Source organism: Falco cherrug, chromosome 7, assembly GCF_023634085.1.
Source record: "Falco cherrug isolate bFalChe1 chromosome 7, bFalChe1.pri, whole genome shotgun sequence".
Lineage (NCBI taxonomy): Eukaryota > Metazoa > Chordata > Aves > Falconiformes > Falconidae > Falco > Falco cherrug.
This window is the reverse complement of record NC_073703.1, coordinates 69,769,425-69,775,182: the sequence shown is the minus strand read 5'-3', so window position 1 is coordinate 69,775,182 and position 5,758 is coordinate 69,769,425. Positions and strand designations below refer to the sequence as shown.

Sequence of the window (5,758 nt, the reverse complement as noted above, 5' to 3'; positions counted from 1 at the left end):
GATAGCAGGCACAAGCTCTTCTGAGATGCCATGATACCGGGGATGCCTGTGTTAAAATAAAGTGCCTGGGATAATAAAGAAAATGGCAGTTTCTCAATCCATTGTAGGAGCAGCACTACCAAGGAAGTGAAGTAATTGAAATGAGATACTATTAGCCAGAAGGGGAAAGCATAAATCACTAGCTGGAGGAAGATGAAATGACAAATGGATGGGAGTGCTGGGGAATAGGCACTAGTACAGCTAAAATGACATCATCAACAACAACAAAAAAAAAGATAAAATCTATAGCTGTTCTGCAGAGCCAAGTTTTGTGGGTGGAGAGAAAGAAGATATCCTGATTTACTTATTTTAAATAATTTGGACAGTTGGCTTCTGACTGCACACTTGCTACTTTTGTTTTGCTAATGGTTACTCGCAGTTGTAGACGAATCATGGAGAATGTATTTGGGAAGCCTGTTCTGATGTCAGTGGAGTTTATTGGATTTGATAGGCAATATCCTATATTGTGCAGGTATACCTGTGCAACCATCAGTATTTTCTATGCATGTAGTAATTTCAATCTGTTGAAGACAGTACTTGTTTTGTAGTAGGTTCCATTGTGTGTACTCCAGACTTAAATCTACTCTTCCAGCTGGGACTCTTTTTCATGGAAACCGGACTCCAGACTTCTTGGCTGCTCTTAATTTGAAATTATTTCAGTTTAGATTGCAAAATACCTTTTATGATAACGAAACATGAAGTAACAGAAGGCAAACTTATCCTCGAAGGTAATTCTTACCTACAGACTGAAGTATCTGAATGTAAATCTGACATGCTGTAGTTGTTTTCCTCCAAAAAAAACCAAATCCCAAACCCAACAATATCCATACATTTAAAGAGCATTATTTAGATACAGAAAGGTTGACCTGACACAGCACTTTCTACTGGAAGTTTTTTTCTCTGACATGTTTTAAACACAACGTCACATAAAAGTAAATAGTTAACCTTTTGTCTCATTCGCAGGAGCCTACATAAAGCATTCAGCATACACTTCAAAATGCTCCAGGGTGCGGATGCTCCTGGTGCTCTGGTGGGTATCCCATTTAATTCACTGCCAGTAATCTTACTGGGGAAACCAGCTCATCTACATTTTGGACCTCTAGCTTCTGTGGGAACTATTCAATCTGTCTTTCTGTTTCTGTATGTGACATTTTCTGCCCTCTCCTTCATTCCAAATAGGTTTTCTCTTTAACCTTGTGGTACCAAAACAATTCATTGTATTTGAAGGTAATGGCATCTGGTAATTGGTGATGTGCCAAGCAGTAAAGGGCACCTCCAGTAATTTACTTGAATGCTGCCTGTATGAAAGCTGAAATAATTTGATTCTTCAGCGAAGGGCTATAAGCATACTAATGGTGTCTTCCAAGCCATTTGTGTAAAGAGGCTGATAGCAGGCAGTCTTGGCTCTGCACCTTCCCTTTCACTGCATTAGTTCAAATTGTTGATTAACAGCTATTGATAAGGAGGATGAGTAGTAAAGGTTTAAAAGGGTTGGGAAGGATTTTTCACAGCGTTTTTGTTGGCTAGGTTATATCGTAACATTACTGTAACTCTACATTTCAATATTTATATTAAAATAGTCAGGGGCTTTTAGGTTTAGAAGTGATTTTCTGTCTATATATTTGAAAGTTCAAAATGTTTCACATGATGAAATTGTAGTTTTCTGGCCAATCCTAAGTATTATTTGCACGCACACACGGCAGAGGAAGAGAATGAAGTATAAATAGACATTTGTGGGGGGATGTGAGCGGATACAAAAGGGAGCACGCACAAGCATCGCTGTGGATTAAACGGCAGTGCAAGCCATGGGGCTGTGTGGGGGCTGAGAGACATGAAAACACATATGGTGCTCGAAGAAAATTATTAAAATATATATTTGACCATATGACTTTACATGAATTGTCTAGTGTGTCTTAAGTTTCTCCTTCTTCAAAATGGAAGCGATGAATTCACTCTGTGGAGCATGTTGAGGTCTTTAAATATTTGTTCCAGGTAAGGGGAGGGGGAGGGGGGGGGGAAGCAGAACAGGGAGTCTCTCTAGCTGCTATTATTTCCTTCTGTTGATATAAAAATGTAAAGATTCCTTATGACCAAGTCTATAATTTTTAAGTTAGTCTTGTTCACCTTAATAGGCATTCTTACTTAATTATTCTTAAAACATGAACTAAGTATATGCGTTTTGTAAAGCTACAGGTGAGATTTATTTGCCTAAACAGAAGAAAAAAGGAGTAAAGGGGAGAGGCACAGGTATGTGAAGTGATTATTGCATAATAGTTTGGCTGAGAACCCCCACCAGAAACAGAAGAACTTTCTAGACATGTTTTGATATGTAGTCCTGTTTTGGGGTTTTTTTTTTTCCCCTCATTCAAAACAATCCTTACTCATTTGCATGTCATTATACGATGCTGACAGGCTCCTTGGTGACAGGAATTGCATAAGCCCGCAGGTTCAGCAGTAGTTCAGCTACACAGGTAGATGTTTGTTCATTCTTAATAGCATTAGTTTGGGTGACATTTGGCTTCCAGTGCACATTCTTCATGCTCAATTATGCTGGAATAGATAAAGAATTGGAAGACAGTCACATCTGTGTCCCTGAATGAAGAGTCATTGTGTCATGCTTATAGAGAATGAAGTGTCATTCAAGTGAATTAATTATAACAATCTGTTTTCCAATTCAATCTGGCAATTATTCCCTTTTCACAACAGTCAGCTTTGGTTCTCTTTACAGATTTTATACTGGCTTTGCCACAGACCCATGACCATGTCACCAACTCATTGCCCCTTGGAGGGTATAGGAAGAAGCTGTGCAGCTGTGGAGGTGACAGCGGCGCTGAGCCTCGGTGGGGGGTCTCCGTTCCCTGCCTGAGAGCATCAGGGCGAGTCTGTCTCCGACATGGGTCGAATCTGGATATGCATAATGAAGGAGGCACTCCAAATTACTCTGGTTCTCAGTCTTTCCAGTTCTGAAATCTTAATCTGTCTCTCTCATGCATAAGATCTGCTTTATGGAAGTGGTGGTTAATGTAATTGTTTTTCAGAAAGCATTTTGACCCATTTCTGTTGGAGTCTATAGGGTAAAAAAAGTTGAATGTGGCTCACGTCTGTCAGTGTGGATGTATGGAAATAGCAACATCATTTCTTGTTAGACTGATGTTCCTTTTTAAACTCGTAAAAGCGTCTTGTAATGTTTGTTGCTGTAACAGTTGTCTTCAAACTGCAGCTGAGTTTCACACATGGTGCTGCGGTGCTTTTATCCTCAGCTCCCTTAGAATTACATATGTCTGTGCCAATACTTTTTTTTGGCCTCCACATCACGACTTTAGAACAACTCTGTCCCTTTGGACATTTGAAAGTTAATCTCAACTATATTTTTTCCTTCTATAAACCTAAATAATAGTAAAATATAACAATTATTAACATACTTTTCCATTTGTGGGATATCTCCAAATTAATTCCACAAATAACTAGTACTAAACTTTGAAGAGCTGAAGACAAATTCTGATCATGAATAAACAGGATCTGGATTTTCATCTCATTACAGTGAGTCTGAAACTGGCTCTTATATTTCCTTAATGTCCAGCATAGTTTAACTAAGGGTGGTCTTCAATCAAGTGCTGGATGGATGTGTGCCTACACGTGTACGTGTATGAAACTACGTTCTTTCTATCAAAAGAGATTTCACTGGATTTTTCCAGAGGAGTGAAAAACTGCAGGTTGAGGGAGGAATTTTTTTTAATTGAAACATGTTAGGTGTGTCATGGTTGTTGAGTGAGTGAATCCACCATGATAGTGCTGTCTCCAGAGCAACTTTGAAAGCTACTACCTAGAAAGTTGAGCAACCATGTCCTTCCACCTCTGCTTGTACAATATATTTAAAGAATGGCAACTGCATGTAAATGGAAATAGTGGTAAACACTGGGGTTTTTAGCCCTTCAGTATACCAGTCATATTAATCAACTACTTCTTTCTCTCTCCTAATAGATGAATTATGAAAAGAAAGTGCTTTGAATACAAGGAGAGGTGTTGTCTTGCCGGCGTATGTCCCTTTGCTGTATGACGTCCAAGTATCTTTACGAAAAGGTAGGTCTTTGTGCCATCAAGAGCAATCTCAAAGCAAAGAAAGTCCTGGACTAGGTAGGTGCCTAGCACAGAGCAGACCTTCTCTGGTGTGTCTTGGGTTAATCAGCAAGCACTGCTAATTGCCAGCAATGGCAAAGATTCCGAGCCCTCCCTTCAGCCCTGTAAGAGAAGAAAAGATTTTTATAGGTGAAGGAACAGCATGAACTGCTGCAGAAGTGATTCCTTTAATGATTCATGGATCTAATTATTATTTTTATTAATGATGATACTGTGCTTAGAACCAGTAGTACAAATCTTAAACAAATGAAGGGCAAGCATTTTTTATAGCCTGGAATTACGCCGTCTAAGGGTTATTCATAACTAGAGAGCTGCATTACACAAATATGCATTATGATTGTTCTATCAGTAGGTTCTGCTGAATTTGTCTCATTTGTGGATTTGCTTATAAATCTTAATTAGCCACTGTGGAATTGAAAGCAAATAAGGCATTAAAAAAAAAAAAAAGGTTTAGATAAAATCTGTTAAATTATGAGAATGAATTCTGTCACTTATGAAGAATAATAAGTTAATCGACCTTAGGTCTTACCACAGCCATAGTACAAGAGCACTTTTTCATCCTGATTTTCAATGTTCAGGGCAAGCTGGCTTTGTATTTGCATGGAAGCAAGGACCTAAGAATACAGATTCTTCTGGAAATGCCATCAATATATATGGAAAAGAAGCTGTGGGTTTGGCAATGTCCTCTACATCCTCTGAAGTTAGACGGGCAAGTGTCTTCAGAAATCATTTGCTTACGTAAAATGCAAACTGACTTTGCCACTTTCAGCAGGAACGGGTTACGTGCACCAACAAGTAAAGATACAGTAACTGGTTCCTTTAAAAATTTTGGAGTGTTGATGAGAAAAATCCCATCATCAATGAAGACACCAGCAAAGTGACTGAAGGAATGTTTGTCCTCAGCAGAACAGGAAACCTTTTGCTACATTCAGGACGCCCATCTAGATACCAGCAAGTACCCGGCCCCTCGCATCCAGGGGAAACACCAGCTGAAGAGCCCAAGGGGAACCAGCAGCCATCAGTACTGCCGGACAGATGGAAACTCAGAATGAGTGGGAGGCTGGAAGACCCCCGGTGCTCTTGGGTTCTGAAATGCCTCAGGCCTCCTGGATGTTAGCCTGTAATGTATTACAAAAAACACCCCACAGCTCCAAAATAATCTGTTTCTTCTACTATAAATAGTCATAGCTATAGATCACTCACTGCACATGCCAAGCCTTGTGTTCTTTGGTTTTTTTTCCCATCCTCAGTATTGAGTTACTGAATTTCAGCAGTTGCGGCTGTAGCTGTGATGCTGAGGGAGCAGCGGGAATGAAACTTTTCCGAGACACAGTGTGTTCTCCCCTCCACGTCGACCAGAGCAGACAGACTCCCACACTGGCTGTGCAGGAGAAAGGACAGCTTGAGCTCCCACAGCCGCCCTGGAAAAATCTCTTTTTGCATTCAGGATATGTGGTGAGGGTTCACCAACTCAAGGACCAGCAGAGCCTGTCCTGCTTATCTAATTTGCAGCCTTGTATGCAGAATATTTACTGGAAAAAATGGATTATCGCTTTTTTTGAAACCATCTTGCATCATTTTA

The 5,758-nt window shown here is 39.8% G+C and overlaps 1 long non-coding RNA gene across 1 annotated transcript; it reads left to right on the top strand.

Annotated features, from left to right (window-relative positions):
* The first annotated feature begins 998 nt into the window (after positions 1–998).
* On the top strand, positions 999–5,758 carry LOC114015737 (uncharacterized). Its single transcript, XR_008733027.1, has 3 exons — positions 999–1,069; positions 4,021–4,119; positions 4,755–5,758. It is a non-coding gene; the product is annotated as an uncharacterized LOC114015737 (long non-coding RNA).